The sequence below is a fragment of the Meles meles genome, chromosome 1 (genome assembly GCF_922984935.1).
Source record: "Meles meles chromosome 1, mMelMel3.1 paternal haplotype, whole genome shotgun sequence".
Taxonomy (NCBI): Eukaryota; Metazoa; Chordata; class Mammalia; order Carnivora; family Mustelidae; genus Meles; species Meles meles.
The window spans coordinates 55,851,981-55,879,291 of record NC_060066.1 but is presented as its reverse complement, the minus strand read 5'-3'; the positions used below and the strand labels follow the sequence as shown (position 1 = coordinate 55,879,291).

The 27,311-nt window shown below is 36.1% G+C and overlaps 1 long non-coding RNA gene across 1 annotated transcript; it reads left to right on the top strand.

The window, feature by feature from the left end:
- Positions 1-887: 887 nt before the first annotated feature.
- LOC123948826 lies at positions 888-19,977 on the top strand. The gene is made up of 3 exons (XR_006819993.1): positions 888-978; positions 18,902-19,146; positions 19,832-19,977. It is a non-coding gene; the product is annotated as an uncharacterized LOC123948826 (long non-coding RNA).
- Positions 19,978-27,311: the final 7,334 nt, after the last annotated feature.

Below are 27,311 nucleotides of genomic sequence, written 5' to 3'. Positions count from 1 at the left end.
ATCATGTATCTGTTGGCTATCTGTATGGCAGCTTTAGAGACCACTGAATGTGTGCCACGCCTGAAGTTTGTGCCACAAGCCAAAGCTCCAGAACAAGCAGTGAGGCTTCTTTCACACAGAGACTCCAGGGCATCTCTATGTGGCGCCTTGGTGGTGGTAGCCTGAGAAGAATCGTCTCCTGAGTTGCCAAGGTTCTGCAGGACCCAGGAACGTACATTCCATTGGTCACTAGGGTCATGCAATCAAGGAGCATCCCCTGGGCAGCAGCTGCAAAAATTGGGGTACCAGACATAAACATCAGGGGAACATGGGCATGTAAATGTCCTCTCCAGGAGACATTAGAAGCCAGCAGTGTAGCAGAAGGTGAGCTCAAAGACATTACCAGCCCTCTGAGGTCTCTGGAAAGGATTACAAGCAGGCCCAATGCGTGTTTAAAAAGAAGCCTACCGTTGAGGCCACAGTCTTGATGGTTAGAAAATAGGTCTCCTTCGCAGAGAAACTGAGCTCCTAAGTCTGTTGTTTCTTGCTAGACTCCGGAGGTGGTAACTGTTTAGGAAACTTTCTCCATTGGTCATAGTTCTGTGGGCAACACAGGGATAAACCACACTAGCCCGAGCCGGGCCTTGTGTAGAAGTGTCCTCTAACAGCAGTTGCAAAAACTGGGATGCCAGACAAGGGTATGAGCTCCTTCTTGGGTGATACTGATTTCTAGAGTCCCTGGAGACCGGAAGTGTACGCTCCCCTGGCCTCCAGAGGCCGGCGATCTAGAGCCGTCCGCTAGGCGGCAGCACAGAGGTCCGCGCCGCAGATGAACGGAAAGGCTCCCTTCCATAGAGTCCCAGCGTCTGGAGCGACGCAAAGGAGGTGCGTGAAGATGGCGCTCGGGTCCGCCACTCTCAGAGTGTTCCAGCAGGCGTCTCGAAGTGTGAGTTATATTCGACGCCTGATCCTCAGACTGACGCTTCAATAGAGAAGCAGGTGAGCCTCCTTCACTTTCGTTGCCTCTGAGCTGGGCTCGAAGTAGGAGGAGTTCAAGTGTGCAAGCCGTTTAAGAGCCCTTTCTTGGGTCGCGAGTCTTGGGGTCTCGGGATGCGAGCCCCATCGGTTTTCAAAATTAGGTGTTTTGGGAGTTTCTCCCATGCATGCCTTTAAAGTTGGAGTGCCTCATGTGGGGTTTGAACACTTTTTTGGGTTTTGAGTACCCTCCTGGTCGAAGGTCGTGGTGAAATTGTGTTCCAGCCTCTCCTCACTGCTTCAACCTTGGGTTCTAGTTTGCTCTACGTGTAGTTGTCCCTCAGCCAGTGTTCAGGTGTTTTGTTTTCTTAAATTTTATTTATTTATTTGAAAGGGAGAGAGAGAGCATAAGCAGGGAGAGTGGCCGAGGGAGAGGGAGAAGCAGACCCTCGCTGAGCAGGGTGTGGAGGGGGCTGAGCCTGGGACCTCGGAACCCTGACCCCGGCAGAGAGCAGGTGTTTCACCTACTGAGCCACCCAGGCGCCCCCAGCGTTCATGTGTTTTTAAGAGGAAATAGTTCCATGTGCAACTGTAAACTCAGGGTTCCCCTGGGAGGAGGTGAGTTCAGGATCTTCCTAAATTGCCAGCTTAAACCAGAACCAAATTATGGGGTTTTATGACATTTTAGTCTCATCTTTCAGAAATTTTGTAAACAAACTCTCATCACAATTACAGACGACAGACCAGTTCACATGACAGTGTTGATGCCAAATACCAACTGTCCTGACTGGAAAGAAGGAAATTAATTGAATATTTGTGGGATAAACCAACATTTATATCATTCTTTCCTGTGCCTCATAATGTTATTTCTCTCTCCTCTTTTCTAACAAAAATAGCACACATTTTATATGTCACACCAATATGGAGTTTCCCTCAGGAGTCTTTTATCATCCAAACTTGGACACCTTTGCATGAAGGAAATGCCTAAATCAAGACATAGATATAAACTGAGGTTATCCTAGAGAAACCAGGTTGTGTGACCAGAGCAATAAGGGATTTTGCCTTTGCCTGATCTAGGTTAGAACTTTTAGTCTATAACTAATGCCTGGCATTCTTAGTTAACTTTCATGATTCCATCCTCTTCACTGTAAATGAATGCTCCTTAAGGTCAGATATTCGATCTTGTAAGTCTTAGCATACATTTTCTAATTCTTTGAATGCATACTTCATGGCACTTATAAGGGTATAAATATATATATATAGTTACCGGGTCATCTACAAATGACAATTTACTACATACCGTGTATATTTTGAGGTATGATTTTGGCCAAATAAACAAGAAAAGAGGGGTGCCTGGGTGGCTCAACTGGATAAGCATGCGACTCTTGATTTCAGCACAGGTCGTGATCTCAGGATCATGAAATCAAACCCTGCATTGGGCTCTGTGCTGAGTGTGAAGGCTGCTTAAAATTCTTTCTTTCTCCCTCTGTTCTCCCCCCCGCCCCTCCCCCCCAGAAAAAAATCAAGAAAAGAAATCAAGGTTAAAGTGTGTCAGTTTATAATGGAATAAACTGTGAAGCATTAACAAATATCCTCATGCAGCAAATAACACATTCCTTGAAACTAAATCTACCTTAAATTAACATCATTTTATAATCATGCTGGACCAAAAAGACATTTCCAAAAGTGAGAGATTTATTTTCAAAGTGATAAAATATGAGGGTCAGAGATGAATCACATTTACCCAAATATATAAACCATATTGAAATACTCCAACTGATTGTATTCAGAATATTAAACTGAGGCATGAAAAAATCTTTGTTTACTCCAAGCTATTGAGTATGATGAGTGCAAACCAAGGAAATCTGGGTCTCCAGAGCTAATCCTGATAACTCCTTTTCTCATATGAGTTTCTGACAAATGGAGAGGAAGGTGAAAAGGGGAGAAAAAAGAGGAGAGACAAATGGAGAAAGTTTGTTTTGTTTTCTCTTTTAGCAAGTAGGTGTGCAGGAGTGCCAGGGTAAAATAATTGGCTCACATTTTCTCCATTTTAGCACAATGCATAATCTTTTCGTACATGTGCATGATTTTCTTTTTCTTCAAATTTTTATTTAAATTCTAGTTAGTTAACATTCAGTGCAATATGGTTTCTGGAGTAGAATTCAGTGATTCATCACCTACACGCAACACCCAGTGCTCAACATGACAAGTGCCCTCTGTAATCCCCATCACCTATCTAGCCCATCCCCCGACCACCTCCCTCCATCTACTCTCCATTAGTTCTGTCTTTAAGAGTCTTATGGTTTGCCTCCCTCTGTCTCCCCACCTGCCATATGTTCATCTGTTTCATTTCTTAACTTCCACATATGAGTGAAATCCTATGATTGTCTTTCTCTTATTGACTTATTTCACTTAGCATAATACACTCTAGTTCCACCTATGTCATTGTGAATGGCAAGATTTCATTTTTGGTGGCTGAGTAATATTCCATTGTGTATGTATTCCACATCTTCTTTTTCCATTCACTAGTTGGATGGACGTTTGAGCTCTTTCCATAGTTCGGGTCTTGTTGATAATGCTTGTGCATGATCTTCTTTTTCAATCTGTGCCGTAACTTCAGTGTTTACTTCAGCTGTGTCCTGTGAAAGTGAAAGTATATAAATTAAGTAGGGACTTCAAAAGGTATATTTCATTTGATCCATTTAAAATTATTTCTTTGTTTCCACAGAATGAGTGTTACTATTCAAAAAGAGAGGAAAACATTATAATCTTAAGGTTATTCATTAAGGGATATTCATTCAAGATAGACAGTATCTGACTTATTCCCCAAGTCATGAAGCTGTATCCATATGACACCTCCTTTTGAAAAAGGAAGAAAATCAGCCAGCTATTTTTTTCCCTATAAATGCAATAAACCAAACAGTAAATTTTCGTTTCCTAAAAGATTTGTTTTTAGTTGAGTTGTGTTATTGGTTAGTCAGGGTGTAGGAAAAGTTTTAAACTCCTACTTGTATACCTTGCTTCTTTTAAATTACTTCTCTTATGGAAGCTTTTCTGTGGGTGACAATTTAATCTGTGACAAATCCATAACAGCAATCTAAAAATAAAACTAAGATGGTGCTTTCACTTGAGACTTTAAAAAGTCATACAAATTGGATATTTCATAATTTACTTACTATAATGTCAACACCTCCACTGACCCATGCTATTTATTTATTTGTTTATATCCTTTGGGGATAGCACAGCGTTCAGCGTATAATAAATGCTTAATCTGTCATTGTTGATGTAAAGTCTTTTTCGAAGTATTCATTTACACATTATAGACATTAGATCTTAAGGACATAGCTTCTGGAATATTTTATTGTGAAACAGTTTATTGGCTGAAGATATAGGTAGGATTTTGGTAAGGAAAATTACCTTCCTGAGGAGTCTAATTAACATAGCAATTGACATACCTCAGAAATATTGGGGGTTTGGTTTGAAACCACTGCAGTAAAGTGAGACAAATTTTTGTTTGCCAGTGCATGTAAAAGTTATGCTTAGACTATACCGTAGTCTGTTAAGTGTGTAATGTCATTATGTCTTTAAAAATGTACATGATTTAATTTAAAAATACTTCATTCCTAAAAAATGCCACCACCCAAGCTTCTGGTGAGTTGTAATCTTTTCCCTGGTAGAGGGTCTTGCCTTGATGTTGATGGCAGCTGACTAACTAAGGTGGTGGCTGCTGAAGGTTGGGATGTCTGTGGCAATTTCTTAAAATAAGACAATAATGAAGTTTGCCGCATTGACTCCTCCTTTCACAGACGATTTTTCTGTAGCAATGTTGTATGATAATATCTTACCTACAGTACAACTTCCTTCAGAATTGGAGTCAATCTTCTCAAATTCTGTTGCCACTTTATCAAGTAGGTTCATGTAATATTCTGAATTCTTTATTGTCATTTCAACAATCGTCACAGCATTTTACCAGGAGTAGATTTCATATTAAGAAATCACTTTCTTTGCTCATCACAAGAAGCAGCTCCTCATCTGTTAAAGTTTTATCATAAGATTATAGCAATGCAGTCACATTTAATTCCAGCTCCCTTGCTTTTTCCACCACATCTGCAGTTACTTCTACTGAAGTCTTAAACCCCTCAGAGTCATCAGTGAGGGTTGGAATCAGCTTCTTCCACACTCCTATTGATGTTGATATTTGGACCTCTTTCCATGAATCATGAATGTTCATAAAGTCGCCTAGAATGGTGAAACTTTTCCAGAAAGTTTTCAATTCATTTTGCCCAGATACATCAAAGGAATCACTATCTAAGACAACTATACTTTATGAAATGTATTTTTTAAAAAAAGACTTGAAAGTCAAAATGAGTTCTTGACCCATGGGCTGCAGAATGGATGCTGTGTTAGTAGGCATGAAATCAACATTACTCTCCTTGTCCATCTCCATCAGAGCTCTTGGAGGACCAGGTACATTGTCAATGATCAGTCATATTTTGAAAGAAATTGTTTTCTGAGAAGTAGTTCTCAACTTAAATAGGCTTAAAATCTTCGGTAAACCATGTTGAAACAGATATGCTGTAATGCAGGCATGACATGATATTGTTATTTCCTTCATAGAGCATAGCCAGGCTAGATTTAGCATGATTCTGAAGGACCTTAGGATTTTCAGAAAGGTCAGTGAGTGCTGGGGTTCAAGCTAGTCATCAGCTGCATTAGCCCCTAATAATAATCAGCCTGTGCTTTGAAGTCAGGTGTTGATTTCTTCTATCTAACTGTGAAGGTCCTACATGGGCTCTCCTTCCAATGGAAGCCCAGTTCATTTCCACTGAAATCTGTTGCTTAGTGTAGCCACCTTAATTATCTTAGTTAGGTCTTCTGGAGAACTTGCTTGCTGCAGCTTCTACATCAGCACTGGCTGCTTCACCTTGCACTTTGATGTTATGGTAGATGATTTCTTTTCTTAAGCCTCATGAACCAGCCTCAGCCAGCTTCAGACTTTTCTTCTGCAACTCCTCACCTCTCTCAGCCTTCAAAGAATTAAAGAGAAAGTTAGGGTCTTGCTCTTCATTTCCTTTGATGTAAGGAGCTGCTGTGGCTGGTTTGATCTTCTATCCAGACAACTCAAACTTTCTCCATATCAGAAGTAAAGCTGTTTTGCTTTTTTATCATTCCTGTGTTCACTGGAATAGCACTTTTAAATTTTTTTCCAAAAATATATCCTTTGCATTCTCAACTTGGTTAACTGTTTGGCACAATAGGCCTAGCTTTTAGCCTGTCTCAGCTTTCAGCATGCCTTCCTCACTAAGTTTAATCATTTCTAGCTTTTGATTTAATGTGAGAGACTTGAAACTCTTCCTTCACTTGAACATGTAGAGGCCATTGTAGGGTTATTAATTGTCCTAATTTTCATATTATGAAATATGAATAGGGAATAGGGAGGATCCAATAAAGGGAAAAGAGATGGGAGAATGGCTGGTTGGTGGAGCACTGAGAACACGCACATTATCAAGTTCACTGTCTTATATGGGTCATTGTTTGTGGTGCCCCAAAACAATTACACTGGTAATGTCAAAGATCACTGATCATGGATCACCATAACAAATATAACAATAATGAAAAAATTTGAAATACTTCAAGAATTACCAAAATGTGACACAGAGACACTGAGTAAGTGAATGTTCTTGGAGAAATGGTGCTGCTTGATGAAGGTTGCTGCAATATTTTAATTTGTAAAAAAAAAAAAAAAAATCTGTGATGTTCATTTAAGTGAAGTGCAATAAAATAAGGCATGCCTGTAAACTAAGAGTTGACAACAAAATGATAAATTGCTGAAAGATTTTGTGTTCAAAGTAACCTTTGGAAATTTTGACTAATAAAAATGTTTTAAGTTGTTTGTAAAGCTACAAATTATTCGTATGTACTTACTTTTTAAAGAACTCCCCCCCAAAATAATTATCTGTGTTAGTTGTCAAAATTGTTTTGATCTTTTAGGCAAGAATTAAGTATTTGATATGCAAATAAGTAAGGAAAATGCAATTTTAACTTAGCTAAATATATTATATTCTATACTTCTCTTCATCTTTGAATTCTTGAATCAGATCTTCAACTTCTAAATAATGAATAAACCCATTTTAAAGAGTGGCTTTACTAAATAAAAAAATCTTGAAGTAAATGTAACATTTAACATTGTGATTCATTATGAGGATGGCTCTTGTGTCTCCTCCTACCCTCCATCAGGAAAAAGCATACCACTGTAGAAATTAATCAAATCACAAAGAAAGAGAGCAAGAGAGGAAGAAAGGAATTACAGAGCAGTGAGAAAACAAATAATAAAATGGCAACAGTAAGTTCACACATGTCAATAATAACTTGAAACCGAAATGGACTAAATTCTCTCAAAAGACACAGAGGGGTGCCTGGGTGGCTCAGTCAGCTAAGCTTCTGACTTTTTATTTCAACTCAGGTTGTAATCTTGGGGTCCTCAGATTGAGTCCTGCATTGGGCTTGACAGTGAGCATGGAGCCTGCTTGAAATTCTCTCTCTCCCTCCACCCCTGCCCCTCCTCACATTCTCTATCTCTCTCAAAATAAATAAATAAACAAATTAAAACTTAAAGACATAACTGACTAAATGGATTAAAAAAAATAGGAACCAAGTATATGTTACCTACCAGAAACTCACTTCAGCGTTAAAGAAACACATAGATTAAAAGTGAAGAGATGAGAAAAGATATTCCATCCAAGTGGAAACCAAAAAAAAAAGCAAGGGTGGTTATACTTATATCAGACAAATAGACTTTAAGCCAAGCTGTAACAAGAGACAAAAATATCTTATTATGATAAAGTGGTCAATTCATCAAAAATATATAACATTATAAATATTTATGGACTCAACGTAGGAGCACCTAAATATATGTAGCAAATATTAACAGATCTGAATGGAAAAATACCAACAGAATAATAGGAGGGTATTTCAGTATCCACTTTCAATAATGGATAAATCATCTGGATGGAAATCAGTAAGAAAACATTGGATTTAAACTACTTGCTGGACCAGATGGGCCTAACAGATGTATATAGAATATTCCACTCAAAAGAAGCATAATACACATTTTCCTCAAGCTCACATGAAACATTCTCCATGTACATCATATGTTAATCCACAAAACAAGTCTTAATAAATTTAAGAAAGATTGAAGTCATATCAAGCACCTTTTCCAAACACAGCAGTGTGAAACTAGAAATCAGTTACACAAAGGAAATTGGAAAATTCATGAATATGTAGACATTAAAGAATATGCTACTAAACAGCAAGTGGATAAAAGTCAGAAATATAAAAATATCTTGAGACAAATGAAAATTGAAACACAGTATACCAAAACTTATGGATGCAGCAAAAGCAGTTCTAAGAGGAAAGTTTATAGTGATAAGCGCCTATATTAAGAAAAACGATCTCAAATAAACAATATTTATATCTCAAGCAACTAAGAGCAAACAAAGCCCAAAGTTAGGAAGAGGAAGGAAATAACAAAGATCAGAGCAGAGAGAGATGAATAGAAACTAAAAAGACAATAGAAAATATCCATGAAACTAAGTAGATACAGTTTTTTTTAAATAAACAAAATAGACAAACTCTTAGCTACACTTTCCAAGAAAAAAAAAAAGACAGATGACTCAAGTAAGTAAAAATAAAAGAGGAGACATTGTAACTGACACCACAGAAGTACAAAGCATCATAAGAAGCTATCATAAAATTAAGTCAACAAATTGGAGAAATCTAGAAGAAATGAATAATTTCCTAGAAACATACAACTTACCAGCACTGTATCATGAAGAAATAGAAAATATGAACAGGCCAATTACTAGTAAGGAGATTGAATAAGTAATCAAAAACCTCCCAACAAACTAAAGTCCAAGACCTGGTGGCTTGACTGGTGAATTCTATCAAATATTTAAAGAACTGTAATATCAATCATTCTCAAACTCCTCAAAAAAATAAAAGAGGAAAGAACAGTTCCAAGCTTATTTTATGAGATATTTATGTATTAAAAACAAAATAAAACATTAACAACATGACTGAAATAATTATAGTTTCCCAGTTGTGACTACATTTTAAAAACTAGCATTCACGTCTGCAACAACGTGGATGGAGCTAGAGAATATAATCCTGAGCAAAATAAGTCAGAGAAAGACAAATACCATATGACTTCAGTGATATGTAGAATTTAAGAAACAGAACAAATGAGCAAAGTAAAAACAGAGAGGGGAGAAAGAGAGAGAAAGAGACAAAACAAGAAACAGACTCTTGAATATAGAGAACAGGCTAATGGTTAACACAGGGGAGATGGGTGAAATAGGTATAGTGAAGGGGATTCAGAGTGCATTTATTTTGATGAGCACTGAGTAATATATGAAATTGGTGAATCACTATATTGTACACCTGAAACTGATAGAACAGGGATTTCTTAGCTATGACACCAAACGTATGAACCATAAATGAAAAAACAATAAATTGTATTTCATTAAAATTAAGAACTTCTCCTTTTCTAAAGACATTGTTAAGAGAATGAACTGGGAGAACAAATCTGCAAATCACATATAGAAGAACTTGTATGTATGTAGAATGTGTTTTTTAAAAAAATCTCAAAACTCAGACAAAAAAAGCCCCATACAAAATGGATAAAAGATTTATTTTTATTTTATTATTTTTAAAGATTTTTATTAATTTATTGGGGAGAAAGAGAGAAAATGAGATAGTGAGAGAGAGCAGGAGCAGGGAGGAGAAGGAGAAGCCAGTTCCCCGATGAGCAGGGAGCCCAATGTGGGATTTGATCCTAGGACCTTGGGGTTGTGAGGTGAACCAAAGAGAGGCGCTTAACCCAATGAGTCACCCAGGTGCCCCTGGATAAAAGATTTAAGTAGATACGTCCTCAGAGAAGATATGCAAATCTCAAATAAACATGAGAGTAAATCTCTGTATCATTAGCCATTAGGGAAATGATAAAACCACCACCAGATGCTACCGTATACCTACTAGAAGGTTTAAAATTTAAAAGACTGACCATCCCAAGTGCAGGTTAGGATGTGGAGCAACTGGGAATCTCATATACTGCTGCTGGGGATGTAAAATGATACAGATATTTTAGAAAACAGTCTGGTAGACTCACAATGTTAGTTATATTTACCATAAGACCCAGCCATCTCATTCCTAGGTATTTATACAAGCATAATGAAATTCTGTGCTCTCACAAAAATCTGTGCACAAATATTTATAGTGGCTTTATTTATAATTGCTCCAAATTGGGAATCGCCCAAATATCCTTCAGCTGGAGAACGCATAAACAAATCTGGTACATCCATACAAAGAAATAAAATTACTACTCAGTAATGTATGAACTACACATAACATGGATAACTCTTATATGCATTCTACTAAGTGAAAGAATGCGGAATCAAATCAAATCAAAATCTGGAATCAAATCATTTTTATGATATTCTTGAAAAGGCAAAACTATAAGAAGATAAAACAGTTGTTGCAAGGGACTAGGAGCTGTTGGAGGGGTTGACTACTAAGGGTCACATGGGAGTTTTTTGGAGTGAAGGAGCTGTTTTATGTTTTGATTGTGGCAGTGGTTACATGGTAGTGTGTTTGTCAGAAACTGCAGAATTATACATTATGAACCAGGGTGAATTTTATTGTATATACACCATACCTTAATTTTTTAAGTGTCAAAGAGCAAAAATGTCTGTGTAAAAAAACAAAAAGCCTATGTATGATAACCAATTGCTTCTCTGATGAATGTAATTCTTAATATTCATGAAAATCACCCCACATTGATTCAACTCTTGTTGGATTCCAACTCAGCACTCAGTAATGTCCTGGACAACAGCTCTGCCCTGTGCTGACTCATTTGTACTTGAACATCTAATCCCTCTATTCTGGGCCTCACTTGAGACACTTTGAGGATAAAGTGAAGGGTGTGTCATATTTAACCTTGAGAAGTTCAGTGACCAAAGCAAGGACAAACAATGTTCCATCACTGTGGGAATGACTTACATCATACGCAAGGAAGAACTTCCCCACAGGTCAGTAGTAGGAGACACTAGAATGGTTGCAGAGGAGACTACAAGCACTTTCCCAGAACCCTAAGGAAAGAATATGGGCATCTGACTCTCATGAATTTTTTTTATGCAGCACATACTTACTGAGTATCTCCAGAGCACAAGGCACAGGCAAGGCTTCAGGCACACTGACATGAAAGCTGAGTAAAAGTTGTCGTCCATAGGGGAATCTGTGTGGCTCAGTCAGTTAAGTGCCTGACTCTTGATCTCAACCCAGGTCTTGATCTCAGAGTTGTGAGTTCAAGCCTCACATTGGGTGTAGCAGTTACTAAACAGAAATAAACTTAAAAAAGATTCTGTCTTCCATAAAAAGAAAGAAGCTGTGATATACAATTATGAAAATAAATCCACATGTAGCTAGCTCAGATTTTAACTTTGAAAGTGCTAAGTCAACATAGCCATCATTTGCAGACATTTATCTGTCCCAAAAGAATAAAATGTTGCAAATATTTTAAAATATGTATGTATTAGGAAGCAAAGATGTAGCTTGATTCAAAACATTAGTGAATCATGTCTGTGAGATATGAAGTGCTCTAAGAGCCAGGCCAACACACTGATTAGATGTGGAAATATATATTTAATCCTTTTCCTAAGACCATCTATTTCTTTTAACTGACTCCTAAATAAGGAATATATAGTGATTAATACAACTTAGCTTATGGTTACAGTTACTTTTAGGTTACCGCTTACAAGTACAGTACAGTTACTGCCTACTTTCCTAGAAATTATATAGAGGAAAAGTCATATACTGACTTACAGAGATAAGATTTTTGAGATTAAAGTGCTCCGTGTTTTGCAGTGTTTCATAACAAAGCTAGTTTATTTAATACATTCTCTTGGAAACTTTTTAACATCCTGTTGAAATTACAGTTTATATAAACATAAATCATTTGGTTAAGTCAATTAATGTAGAATAAAAAGCAAACAAGAGTCCTAACTACCGTTTATGGGCACGCTTTTCTGTGTTTACGACTATAATTCTCAAAGCACAAATTTGTATAGCCATCGCTTTGGAAATCTGGAAACGTTTTGGCATCTGCTATAAAGAATGTAGTATCCATGTTTACTGCAAAGGTGTGAGCTGAGTTCTAACGTGCAGAGCAACCCAGACATTCTAGTTTCCTTCAACACATACCTCAGTGGCTGTCTCCTGCAAGCCCTCAGGCTTCTGTTGATATTTAGGAGGCACAGAGGGATTTGTTGAGTAACAGTAAGGTGCTCAAGTCTGTGGCTAACAAATAATTATAAAGGTCAGCGTTCATGGAAGGATAAGGTAGATGGTAGGCTTAAGAGGAAGTGAATTATTATATGACGGGCATGATTCTAAGGTGATCTGATGTATTGTTGTTACATTAACCGTAGAAATAGGTAATACTATCTTCAAGTCATATGTGAGCCATCAGATTTAGGTACAATCTCTATGGTGTTATTTGAAGGATTTTGGCAGGAACCAGGAAGTCCCACTCCCCAGTGCCTCCGCAAGTCTTTCAGCTGCTTCCCTTAAATCCCTGAGACTCTGGTTGTTTCCATCAGCATTAGGTAGTATTCTGCCATGTTGCCCACTTAGGATAGGATGCACATATTAGGGTGACCTGGGATGCTTGTGAAAGATAAAATTTTCTGTGTCCCACTGGGTTTGTCAATTACTAGGATTTGGAATTTGGGAGTGAGAAATTGCTTTCCCTTAATTATAAATTATCTGTATTTTTGGTAACATTTTTATTCACATGCTTTTAAGTAATAATGAGTGACAATAATGATATATAATGAATCATTATCTGTCATATGGTTATCCCAAAAAATTCAATGGTTTTCTGTGAAAAAAAAAACAAACAAACAATAAATACATGGTTATTTTTCCTTGTTAATTAATATATTGTTACAATATGGGAAAGTTAATATGAAATGAATATATGAAAATCATTAAAAATGGAAAGGTAATACCACAAATATTAAATATTTTAAAATTGCTTTAAAATGAAATTTTAAAACCTACCAAGCATTTGTTAACATGATAGTCTTTTTTTTTTTCTTGACAGATATTCTGAATGTAGAGAATGTCCTTTGATTTTTGTTAAATTGTTAGGAAGGCATTCAAAAACTTCGTCAAGTTGGACATGAGGATACATATGCTTTATATAAGCTATTTTCTTCTTATACTAGGAAAATACTTTGCTTGCTCTGATTGTATTTGTTTGTTTCTGGTTGATATTTGTATTACTTCCATTAATCTCTATTCACCTATAACATATATTCAAATACCAGAAATGCCAGGGAATATTACTGAGTAGTATTTAAATGACAAAATGGCTGGATGTCCTAAGCAAGATTTATAGCAGTACAGGGAATTATGTTCAGAAAAGACTAACTTTGCTTCTAAAACTTCCTTCTTGAGATACCCCTCATAAAATTTGTACAAAGTATATTACACACACTTATTAATATTTATATTAATTGTAATAATGACTTACTGTTAGCACTAGACAGGACCATGAATGCACACTCTAAATATGGCAGCAGCTCTAAGCAGTACTGACTGTTGGGAACCTAACTACTAGCTAGTTCCCTTCTAACTTCTCTAGCCCTGGTTGATGTGGGAATCAAAGGCAGAAGAAAAATTATTAAATTTCCTTACTCCTTACAGCCCATTGACAAGTCCTTGAAACAGGCAGAGTGACATTCCTCTAGAAACTCAGCTGCCTCCATACTGATACTCTGCTAAGGCAAAAGGCAATCTTAGCTCCATCCCCAGGATCCTGTAAGTCTACTTTGACATATAAAAATTGCTTTGGAAACTTCCTTTATCTCTAGCCCCCAAGATATGTGTTGGCAATCATCCTCCAAGCCTGTGACCCACCAATACACATCTGAAGAGTCTCATTACTAAGTTTTTACTAAACAGTCATAAATGACCTTTTTCTAACAATAGCTAGCCCCCTCAGGATCCTGGAAACCTTGTTTCCAAAATACCTGGGAGGCTTACATTATCTCTAACCCTTTCCCAACTTGAAAGTATTTAATGGGCCACTCCTCGTGACCCCAGAGCAGCTCTTTCTGCCCATAGATCCTGTCCCAGTGCTTTAAAAAAAACAACTTTTTGCACCAAGATGTCTCAAGAATTCCTTCTTGGCCATCGGCTTCAAACACTAATATCTTTCCTACATCACTGGTTCCTAGAATTGTTGATCTTGACTTCTTGCTCTGAACATCAGTGTTTTCTCCTTTTGTTTGAGTTGAGTCAGTGTATTTCTTTAAACCAGGGTAGACTTTATGTCCATTGTTAAACTTTAAATCTTGCAAAAAAATTGGACACCTGGGTGGCTCAGGCATTAAGCGTCTGTCTTCGGCTCAGGTCATGATTCCGGGGTCCTAGGATCGAGTCCCGCATTGGGCTCTCTTCCCCCCCTCTCTCTGCCTGCCTCTCTGCCTACTTGTGATCTCTCTCTGTGTGTCAAATAAATACATAAAATCTTTTCTTAAATATCTTGCAAAAAATTATAATACCTTTTCTTGTGTTCCTGATTTTTTAAAATGATTTTTTTCTCTGCATTGGGAAACACATTCACATTTCCTGAGAAACATCAGGAAGGAATTCTCACATGGAAGCACTATGCTTCACGTCAGAGATTTCAACAGATTGAGTCAATACCTGAGAGTCTGCATTTTTTACAAATTTCCCAGGTGATTCTTACAATCACCAAAGTTTATGAACTGTTGGATTTTCTTTTACAGATGTCTTTCATTAAAATGTAAATGTATTTAGGTGGGGTAGTAAAATAAATTATTATAAATCACTGTTGCCTTAATGAGAATATATTACATAATAGCTCTACTTGAAGGCAGAAAACTGAAAGATTTTGAAGGAACTGGGTTTCTAACAGAAATTTTGGGGAAGAAAGGGTAATTATGAAACCAGGTATAGCTGAGCATTTTTGGGGAGAATTCTGACCACCTATGGAGAGAACAAAGTCCAGTCAATAAGAGGGAAGAAGCAGAAAGGAAGATTATCTGAAACAGTTATTTTTAGAAGATGAGTTTAAGCTACCTTACCATTCTGCCTAAGCGTTTTTTTATTAAAACTGAGAGGTTAGGAAAGGAAGGAAGTTAAAGGTCTGGGATTGTAATTGCTGGCTGGAAGCTGTGACATAAGGTTGCTCCAGTGGGAATAAAGCTCTAGCAGTCTGGGTTACCAGACAACTGCTTTGGTGGGAGGAGTACAACACGATGTGGTCATCAGCCTCAGAGTTAGAGTTATAGGGTTGTATTGGACAGGTAGCTCCTTAAGGGAAAGCAAGTCACTAAAAAGTGAAAAGTATACTTTTCAGAATACAGAATACAGAAAAGTTGCTGTTGGGTTAGGCACATTCAGTAAGAACAGCATGATGTTTTGAACCCAAAAGATCCTTTTAAAAGGTGTTTCAAATTCTTCTTTTTTGCAGTAAATGGATCTGTGCACAGGTGTTCCCAATAATACCAGGAAATTACTTATTCTGAACAAGGGCTAACAATGACAAAATGGATTATATTCTGAAGGACTGGTAATTTAGCCTTGACACTAAAATGTGGCCCATGGACCAGTAGCATCAGCATCTTCTGGGAGCTTGTTACACAGGCAGAATCTAAAGTCCTATCCCTGACCCACAGAATCAGAATCTGCATTTTAACAGAATACCCAATTGATTGCCTGTTCATTAATTTTGAGAAGCACTGGAGTAGGACAAGAGGTCTTAACCACAGGATGTTTCAGAATTAGCTAGAAGGTGAATTCAAGCAGAGAGTGCTGGGTTCTATTTCTAAGGTTTCTGATCCAATTAGTCTAGGATAGAGGCCAAGAATTTGCATCTCTTACAGGTCCTCTAGAAGTTGATGCTGATGTTGCTGGTTCAGGTGCCAAATTTTAGGAATCACTAGTTTAAGTAATACCACCTCTCTTAAATAGCCCTCTAGTTTCTATATTTCTCTGTCTTAAAAAATTTTTTTCTTAAGAAAAAAACAACTCTGTTCAGTTGCTTGGTTCTGATATTTTATTTCATGAAGCATAATATGCCAGCAATAACTGACTCTTGGTAATATTTCTTTCAATTTATAACTGAGATTTTGTTATAACATTAAGACAAACCTCAGGATGGATGCCCCACCTACAGGCACTTCTTATAAGGAGATCTCATCTATTCTAGGTGATTCTTTAACCACTGAATTCTCTGCATGATTTTATATAACTCTCCTAGTTGTAGCTTATTGTACTAAGGTAGGTCATGAGGCTCACAGACATCAGGCTATATATTGGAAAGTAGCTAGTGGAAACATATTGTAAGAAAATCTCTGTCCAAATAATAAAAATGGTGACTAATTGGACTTACTAAATTCTTTCACTTGAAAATTTAAATTGGCTGTGTAAGGAGAGAATTTTATAGGTTTCCAAAGGACAAGTCAAAATATACATGCAGAATTCAGTGTTTGCAGAGTCAAGGAGGCAATAAGGATTCTTCTTAAGAGCAGAATTTATAAAGAAGGGGCTAGGTTAGAGATAGGCTAGGGATAGAGTTTTGGAGAATTGGTTCATATTTACCAACTTTAAATACTGAGAGTTAGAAGTGATTGTCAATGATATTTGTACACAAATATGAGCTTTGTTATCTGTTTAGGAAGTGAATTTGAGAATTGTTCTGTCTGTCCTGATCTTACTTTTATGTATGGCTTGACAAATCTCACCATGGTAGGGACAGATTCTTGACATTATACTATTACCCAGCTAATAAATATAGCTGGGGTTTTGGTGAAGAGAACATTCTAGTGGTTATTAGTGGTCTTAGTGAAAAACTTATAATGGCACTCTACTTTCTGGGAAGTACTTGGATTGTACTTTCTGGCTCCCTCTTAAGTGAGTGGTAGATTAGTCAGGATCTTGGAAGAAAAAAAAATGGCAAAACAGAATAATTGAGAAAGGTTTAATAAAAATATTATTGTTAGATGGTGACAGAGATTACAGAAACCAATAAATGACAAGGCAGAACCATAGGGCCAGCAGCAGGATAGATATGTTATTCCTAGGGCTGAAGGGACAAGGGGAGGGAATGGTTATCTGGTTTTACAATCTAAAGAGTGTAGTTGAATGGAGAGGGCTACCTGACTGGAAATTGGAAGAACACAGGCTGTCCACAATGACCCCAGAAGAAAGGACACTCATTCTCCTGTCTTCCAGTTACTTGCTGGTACTTCCCAGTGTTTGAACTCAACTGGAAGTCCTAGGCAATCTTCCACATGAATAGAAGTATGCAGATATTTAGCACAGGTAGTAGCATAGGTAGTTCTCCAATGACTCCTGAGAAAAAGCAATATATATCACTTCTGGGACAGAGCACTTAACTCTTGGCCCAAGACCCTTCAGAGCTCAGAGATATTTCAGATTGTAGCTCCTTTGTCGTCTGGGTTGTTGAGTAATGACACCCAGAACAGAGCTTCCAGTTAACTCTTGATGGACATGTAATATGAATGAGCATATAATATGAATAAAAAATTAACCATATAGAGTCACTAGGATTATGGGATTATGTGTTATCACAGCATAATCTATATTACCGATACAGATGTTGTTACCAATAGCTGGTGTTATTACAACCAAATAACTACAATGTCTGTCTATTACTTAGGAGACATAAAATAACTACCATGTCTGTCTATTACTTAGGACAGATAAAATGGAAAGTAAGGAAACTGGTATTTGAAGCTAGAAGGATGGTAATTCATGTTATTTAGTGATTAAATACATGGTAAAAACCATAATCTACATTCATCTGATAGGCAGATAATATATTAAGTGAAGTAGTAACTTTAGGGAATAAAGTTGTAAACCAGAAAAGTGAAAAAAATAAAGTTGTAAGCCAGAAAAGTGAAAGCATATGTGGAGTTCCTATATTTGACAGAGAGGAGTTAGAAGAAAGAGGAAGAAGAGAGAGAAATCAGATAAAGAGAGATACAGAGAGAAATGAGAGAGAGAAGAAAAGAATGAACTTACAAGTGGTAATTAAAGAGTTAAGAGTTCTAACCACAGAGTTTTGTAAGAGGCAGCTAATTCTCATCCAAAACTGATGAAAAGTAAAACTGAGACAATTTTTGACAAATAAAGACCAGTTAGAATTCATTCTGTGGCAAGTTTCAAATTTAAAATGTGGCTGCCAACTCCATTGTAAAAATCTCTGAGTGAATTAAAAAATCTTAGAGCAATGGTCCAAATAAAGCTGTGGTATCCAGGAGGCATATTCATTTGAACAAAATGACTGAGAGAAAAGAGATTAAGCATGTGACTCTCCAACCAAAATCTAAAAGGATTGTAATTGAGGCAGGAGAAAAAAGAGGGGTGGAAGTGATACGATAACAAAAAGATAGTAAATCTAAGAAAGGATGACTAAAAAATGATGGCACATATGGAGCTGACTTAAATAAGGAAAAGGCCTACAAAGGTTTAAAGAGATTTATATTGCCAAATAAGCCATAAGATTTGACGAAAAAATGTGTGACAATTGTGTGATTGTTGTTATTCTGTCCTTGTTTCACCATTGAATATTGGGTTGACATTTGTAGATAACTTTTTAGTCCATTGGTTTACAGATCAAGAGGAGCTAGACACACTTGTTACAAGAGAGATGCTGGGTTTGAGTTTGATGCCAAGCCTGGATGGGGTTGTGGAATTGATTCCCTGGTAGGAGAGGATACATCTTTCTTTTCTGAAGGAGAGAGAGTACATGAGTATTTAGTAGACAGTATGTTGGACTGTAATATTCATTAGTGTTGTTTAGCAAAAGCATTTTTGTTTTTCTTTCTTTTAGGCATTCATTAACCTCTCAGGACTGGTCATCCTGACCCTGTAACTGGATGGAGCCATGTGACTAGTCTTGGCCAGTGAATTGTGAAGGGGAGATGAGGCATGAAATTTTCTGTCTGGCACAAGATTCTCCAGAGTTCTTTATCTGTGTCACTGGGACCAGCAATATTCCAGAGAACGGGCCCTTTACTCTGGATCTAGAGTAAGAACAACCCAGAACAAAGAACCACCTCTATTTACAACAGACAGGTAATATGAATGAAAAATTATCCCATAATATTTTAATTCTCTTAGATTTGGGAAATAGTCTGGCACTGCAGTATAACTTTTTTCGTGACTGATAGAAAAATAGATGATTCTTGTGGGGGAATAAGACTGGAGTAGAATATCTTTTCTGAAAAAAATTGCTTTCCTCACCATATATTTAAGGTTGAGCAAGGAATTTACAGATTATTACTCTTCATAGATTATATAAATCTTTTTTCAGATAATGACACAATAGAGTTAAAATCAGCTGTTTTCATTTCCTATGTGAGTGTGGGACGGGGTGGTCTCTAATTTTGTGAACAAAGTTGTTTAGAAACTTGACCTTAGGTGGGGGTGGAAGGTTGGGGGAACCAGGTGGTGGGTAATAGTGAGGGCACGTATTGCATGGAGCACTGGGTGTTGTGCAAAAACAATGAATACTGTTACGCTGAAAAAAATAAATTAATTAAAAAAAAAAGAAACTTGACCTTATAAAGCTGCTTATAGCTAATAATAGCTCTTATATTTCACTTTTATATTTTAAATTAATATATCACTAGTTGAAATTCTGTTTATTTGCATCTGAATTTTCTTTTACTGATGCTTCCATTTCAAGATATAGTATAATCAACATGGACACTTGTATTAAATGAATATGACTTGGGCTATTTGCCTATTTCTTTTGTAGTAGCTCTATCCAAGAGATGTTCATCCACATGGAAACAAAATAAAAGGGTGTCTCAAGGTTGGAGCATTCATCCTCCTTAGCTAGAGTACAGATGAAGAAGATTTCTATTCTATGAGTGCCCTTTGAAAGCATTATTATTGCTTCATTTCTATTTATGAGAACTTTAAAAGGTAAGTTCTGGAAAGAAGATGTCTTTCTTTACACTGGCTTCTTTAAGACTCAAAGGCTTGAAATTCAGGACAGAATAAAAAGCATTTTGAGTACTGTATCTTCTGACATGGGGAGGAAAAAAGATTTTTTCCCACATGAATTGTCATAGAAGGAAATGAAACTTGCTAAAAACGTATCTGCTATAAAACTATGATAGAAAAGAAAAAAGAATTTTATTTTTCTGAACCTTATCATTGTAATTCTTCTATGAATTCTATTAGACTGAGATCCCTGCAGAAATGGCATAATTGGCCAATATATTTGTGGAGTAGGTGGTATAAATTTATAGACATTATTATGGTTAGTGCTATGAAATAATTTAGTTGTCGCCTTTCTCTTATTTTCTTCTTTCAGTGTATCTTAGCACAAAGTAAACTCTTCAAAACTTGTGCAACCAGGGAAATGAATATAATATGACTGGGAAGTTTGAAATGAAATTTGTAAGAGATCAGCTAGTTTATCCAAACATTGATCCTCTTAGTGTTTTTTGGTGTGACAATTAGAGGTATTAAAAGTTCTAGTATTATTTGATAAACATTTCCATGTTTGGAAGAGTAAATATGATTAAATGTTGCAAGTTAATGTCTCTCACATCCATTAACATTAAATATTTGTGAAGGATTATTATCTTGAATTTCTAATAGAGAGCATAAAGCAAAAGTATTTTTGTTCCAACAAACACATTTTTCAGCATTAGGCACTTAGGATTTCATAGTGTCAGTAGATAAAATAATACTACTTTAAAAACCATGAGGGACTCTTAACTATAGGAAATAAACCAAGGGTTTCTGGAAGGGAGGTGGTTGGGGGATGGGGATTAAGGCAGGTACTTGATGTGATAAGCACTGGGTGTTACACACAGCTGATGAATTATTGAACTCTACATCTGAAGCTAATGATATATTAGTATGTTGGCTAATTTAATTTAAATTAAAAAAACAAAATAGGTAGATGTATTAAATACATGTATATATACTGAACTAAAGGAAGATCTATAATCTTAGTAAAAATTTAAAAGCAAAGTTCAAATTAATGGATTTAGTATGATTCAGTTCTTACAAAAGTAACATAATCTATACATATATTACATAGCCTACTTTATGTATCATCTACAAATCTGTATAGCTATAGATGATATATGTTTGTACATATAGGAATCAAAGTCGTGGCTATCCAGGTGTGTGTTCAGAATCTTAACTGTTTTTATATGCCCCCCATGGTTATACTTGTCACTGGAAACATGTAATACCTTTGTAATTTGAGAAAGTAATAAAGAAAATATAAACAATTACAAAACAGAGAACAAGTGAAAAGATCAAGTATGCCCTACTATGCTTGTGTTTGGTAAGGTGTGCCTGCTTTTTCCCTTTTATTCTCACTAAGTATAATTAAAAGAATTACCTGTGATTATCAATTCAAATTTAATTCTCTGAATTACAGTTTTAATTCATTATTATTCAAAATGAGTTTACTAAATAAAGTTCCATGCACATTTTTTCTCAGTTTAAATAACTTAATGTTTAAAATAAGTTTAAAATGCCCATATATCAGCTGGGCGCCTGCTTCTCCCTCCCTCTCTGCCACTCCCCCTGCTTGTGCCCTCTCTCTATCAAATAAGTAAATAATTTTTTTTTTAAATTCCCAGTTATACAGAGAATATATTATCTTTGCCCCATTAAGCTTCGGTAAAATTTTTTTATTTAACTTAGCCTTTCTGTAAACCATGAACAATTTTCATTTTTGCCTTTTAGAAGAACAATTTGTTTTATGAATATTTTGGAAAGTGGTTCAACTGTTTAGATAGCAATAATGGATTTTCCTCAGTAATTTTGCTTTTTGAAGTTTAATCATGCTCTAAAGCACACTTAATTTGTGGATTAGAGCTTTTTGAACAACACAATTACCAATACAATTACAGAGTGCTGTAGAAATTATTTGCAAGGCAAAGAACAAGAAGGTCAGTACAAATGTTCCAGACAATATCAGTGAAGCAGATGTGAAGGATATGTGATCAACAGCCAACAGACCATTTACAAATGTGTTCATGTATTTTTGCATTCATTTATTTGCAAAATCTTTGCTGAATACCTACTGTGTTTTGTGTGCTGACTATGCTAGACCATAGCTTTATATCAATAAGCCAATGCAGACATGTCCCTGCCTCACAGAATTTTTTTTTTTAAAGATTTTATTTATTTATTTGACAGAGATCACAAGTAGGCAGAGAGGCAAGCAGAGAGAGTGAGAGGGAAGCAGGCTCGCCGCCGAGCAGAGAGCCCGACGTGGGACTCGATCCCAGGACCCCGAGATCATGACCCGAGCCGAAGGCAGTGGCCCAAACCACTGAGCCACCCAGGCGCCTCTGCCTCACAGAATTTTTAAGAATGAACCCCGTATTTAACTGACACCCCTCATTCCCTGCCACTTTCCATTACTCTATAAAATTTAATGGCTGAGGTAAACACTAGTCATGCTAAACACTAGCAGGCTACTCACTAATACACTCACTTTTGTCCTCACCCTTCAGTTGTGCCGTTATTACATCAGTTGAGTTTGTTCCTATACTTGTTTTTACAAGTTTTACAACTTGTTTTACAAGTTTTACTTGACACTTTAATTATGTAATTCAATAACAATAGCTTAAAGAAATGTAATATGAATGCAAATAGAAAATTGTTCCTGTGAAATTTAAGTAGATTGTTTTGGAAAGAATTGGTAAAGGGTTATTACTTAGGATAATGGTAGTTTCTAGTATGGAAGATCAGAAAACACCCTTGAACAAATGACACTTGAGTCAAGAAGTGTTGGACAATGGGCCAACTCAGTGTGGGTAGTACTGGGGACGTAAGTGGGAGAGAAGCTTTCTGAAAAGAAGGAATAGAATGTGATACACTGCTATGCAGGAAAGGTTTTATGGCATCTTTGAAAGGCTGGTGAAGAAAAGAGGGTCAGGGAAAAGGGATACAAAGTAATGAGAGTAGGAAAGATCTAGATTATGTAGTACATGGAGGGCCATAGCAAAGACGAGGGTTTTTGTCCTAAGGGCCTCAGGAAGCCTTTAAAGGGTACAATGTGATATGACCAGACTTGTGTGTAGAAAAGTGTGCTCTTCCTGTAGACTGCAGAACAAACTATGGAAAGAATGGGTATAGAACAAGCAGTTAGTAATTTTTTAGAGAAGTCCAAGAAAGAGGTGAAAGACTAGTTACTGAGATCAGAGGAAGTGGACACATATTCAAGAGACTTAGGAGGATGAGGATTTAGTTTTCTTATATCATGTACACAAACATTCACTGCCTCTGCAGGGACTAATATACCACATTTTAAGACAACAATCAGTATTTTCACTGTTACATGCAAATATTTTCATCACAATTAAGCCATGTAGTATACTAGAGTTCCTTTCTTATCCCATCTTTTATTTTCCATGGTGTTAATAATTACTTTTTGGGGCTATTTGCTGAATTAATCTAATAACTAAAACTAATTCATCGTCAAGATCTCTGCCAGAGCTATGAAAACATCCTCATCAGTTCAACACATACCAGCTGATTCATCAATTTCACAGTCTTCTTTTGAAGATACCCCTGTTGGCCCCTTCCAGTGTGTAGTAACTGCTTGCGAGGCCTGCAGCATGGCTGTCAGATTCATATTTCCCTTTACCCTCATTTTGGAAATTCCTTTTTCCTCACTCCTGCCTTACTGTATCTGTATCTTCCTCTTTCTTGGTTACATTTGTGTTTTGAAGCACTCTGTTGTCCAGTTGTGCCTTGAAAAATGGTGTACAGCAACAATTTTTAAAACACTTTCCCTGTCTGTTGATATCTTTATCCCAATCTCATGATTGATATTCTGTCTGATTAGAGAATTATAAGTTGGAAATAGTTTACATACTGGAAGTAAAATTATAGCTTTTAAACTGAGAAGACATTGATCTCTGATACAGCTTCCAGGATTGCAGATGAGAAGTCTGATTTCTGGTACTCTGATTTTTTTTCCTGGAAGCTTTTATTTTAAGTCCTAAAATTTCATAAATAATTTGCCTTTATGTAGATGTTTTTATTCTCACATTTAAAGTATTTCTTAGACCTGTTGAGTCTGAAAACATGTCTTTAAGTTCTAGAAGTTTATTTATTTTGTGTTTTTTATGTATTTGTTCCTTTAGATTTCGCTACTCTCATCTTTTGGGACCTATTCATCATAAACATTGTACTTCCTATTTTAATTCACTTATTGCCTCATATTTTATCTTCACTGTCTTTATTTTTAGTCTGTTTCCTAGAAGATTTACTCTATTATCTATTATTTACTCTATTATCTTCATACTTTTTTATTATATTTTATGTTTTTCTATCATTTTTTTAAATTTCCAGGGCTCTTTCTTATTGCCTAAATATATATTTTTAAAAAATTAAGTACACATATTTTTCATGTTATCGGTTGTATTATTTTTATTTCTTGGAGAATGCTAAAATTAGGTTTCTTTCTTTCTTTGAGATAATGCCCCCTGCATTAGCATTATCTTTGCTTCAACATTTTTTTTCAAATTAGAGACCTTATGGCACATGATAATGCTTTTTTGTCCTACTTATAATTAAGGTGAAAGCTTTTATGATTTAGAAACTATCTGTTCTGCAGAGCTAGGATTTGTGGGCTGGTGGGCATTACTTTATGGCTATAGCTTGACAAAATGGCTTTTTCATTGGGTAGTTGTGGATTTTTTCTTTAGTCTGTCAGTTCTCTCAAAAATAATCCTGTATTTTTTACCCTAGCATAGGAATTGATTATGCCTGTTTGTGACTACTCATTACAAGTAGAGAAAGACCCAGGAGCTGGACATTTTAGTGACCAGATTTTCCATTTGCTATCCCCTTTATCAGCATCATAAACCTGTCTTCTGTAAATGAAATGACTGAATCTCCAATTCTGTGTCAACTTTTCCACAAGTCAAATCAACTTTCCTATCCTTTTCATAGTGGGAGAGCAGCTGTCTTTCAAGGACTGCATTATGACACTCTTTTCCCTTCATGAACATCTTCCTCCATAAAAAAATAAAAGAAAAATTATACTTTATTACTGTTTTATATAAAGACATATAACTCAAGATGGATGACACTTTTTAGCTCTGAATGTAAAAGAAATTAAAATATTTTCATAGGTCCCCAAAAGTATCATGGGCTTGTGCCTGCTGTGCCTGATGCATAAGTTGGCTCAGGTCACCCACCTTCTTAAAGTGTGGAGGGAAATCTAGGTATGCAATTCTTATATTTTTTTAAAAGCTCTCAACCAATCCCATTTTCAACCCCACTCAGAGGCATAGGGTAACAATTCTGAAATTGCTATATATAGAATTGAATAAGCAAATACATGGATTGGAGTTGGGTACATCAGTATGAGGTCATGTTTAGATTAATATAGATACAAATGGATATATATGTAGAGAGACATATTTGTAGATATGTATATATACATGGGATAATATAAACACATATATTTTCTGTCAGCTGAAAGGTCTTAAAAGCAAGTGACTTTCCAGTACCAAAAAGTATACTTAGTACCCAGATCTTAAGTTTCTATTACCATTCTCCAATAAAAAGAACCAGGACTCTGTGGAGAAATGCTGATTATAGGAATGTTGCAAAAAATATACAAGATCAGGATGCCTGGATGGCTCAGTCAGTTAAGCATCTGCCTTGGGCTCAAGTCACCATCCCAGGATCCTGGGATCAAGTCCTGTGTCAGGCTCTTTGCTCATGAGGAGACCGCTTCTCCCTCTGCCTGCTGCTCTCTCTGCTTCTGCTCTCTCTCTCTGACAAATAAATACATAAAATCTTTAAAAAATATATACAAAGTCATCCTGGAGCATCTTGCAGAGCCAGAAATTGAGGAAGTGTTAAAAAAAAAAAACACCCTATGGACATTGGGGAAAGTATGTGCTATGGTGAGTGCTGTGAAGTGTGTAAACCTGGCGATTCACAGACCTGTACCCCTGGGGCTAATAATACATTATATGTTAATAAAAAAAGAATTAAAAAACCCCCCACAAGATAAAGGATAAAGATATGTCAAATGGACACAGATCCAACTGTAAAAGCTCTTTCTGTCTAAAGCTAGAAATATTTGAGCAACCAAATAAAGTAGTATTGAATTATAACTTGAAACATAAAATAAATATACATAAGAATATAATGATGTAAAAGAATGGAGAAGGAGAGACAAATCTTCCATGCAGTAGAATTCCAAAAATTTATATAGGTTTTCCACCCTCAAGGAGAAAGAGCGTATCTTGCCATTCCATAAGTGTGAGCTGTGCATAATAACTTTCTTCGACACGATAGAGCATAGAAGCAGCAAAAAGAAAGGAGTAACATTGCAATGGAGATATCTGACAAAGACTACCTTTGTGTGGTGATCAAAGTCAATATCAACAGTGATAAGTCATGTCAGTAGTATGTACTTTGACGTGATGTGATGGAAATGGCATTTTACCTCTTGATCTTCCTCTCTCAAATCCTAAATCCTAATCCAATCCTGAGAAAATTATCAGAAAAATCTCAAATGAAGGACATTTTACAAAATACCTGACTAGTACTCAAAATTGTTAAAGTCATCAAAAGCAAGAAAAGTGACAAACTATCAGAGCTAAGAACAGCTTAAAGAGACAGAGCATCAAAATGTAATACGGTATCTGGGAAGGAATCCTAGAACAGTAAAAGTACATTAGGTAAAACAATAAATTGGAATAAAATGTGGACTTCAGTTGATAAGGTATCAACATCAGTTCTGTATTGTGACAAATATACTTTACTAATGACAGATGTTAATAGGGAAAACCGGCTATGGGGAGCATGGAAACTCTCCATTCTAATTTCACAATCTTTCTGTAAATTTAAATCTATTCTAAAATAAAAGGTTTTTTAAAAAGTAAAAAAAATTAATTTGAATAATTTATGGTGATGGTTACTAGTGCATTTATAACAGCATTCTCTCTACTTCTATGTGTAAGTATAAGCAATTCATGGTTAAATGTTTGGCATGAAAGAATATAAGAAGATTTGAAAAATTATCTCTAAAAGAAGTTCATCAGAGGACCAGAGAGAGCGCTGTTAAACATCTTACCCTATAAATTTTAGACTGGATTGACATAGATGGATAGATATATAGATACATTATATATACATATAGTTATACATGGTTTCTGTCTATCTTAAATGCTACTTCAATTAGGATAAAATGGGCAAAATTACATGATGCTACCAATTACGATTTC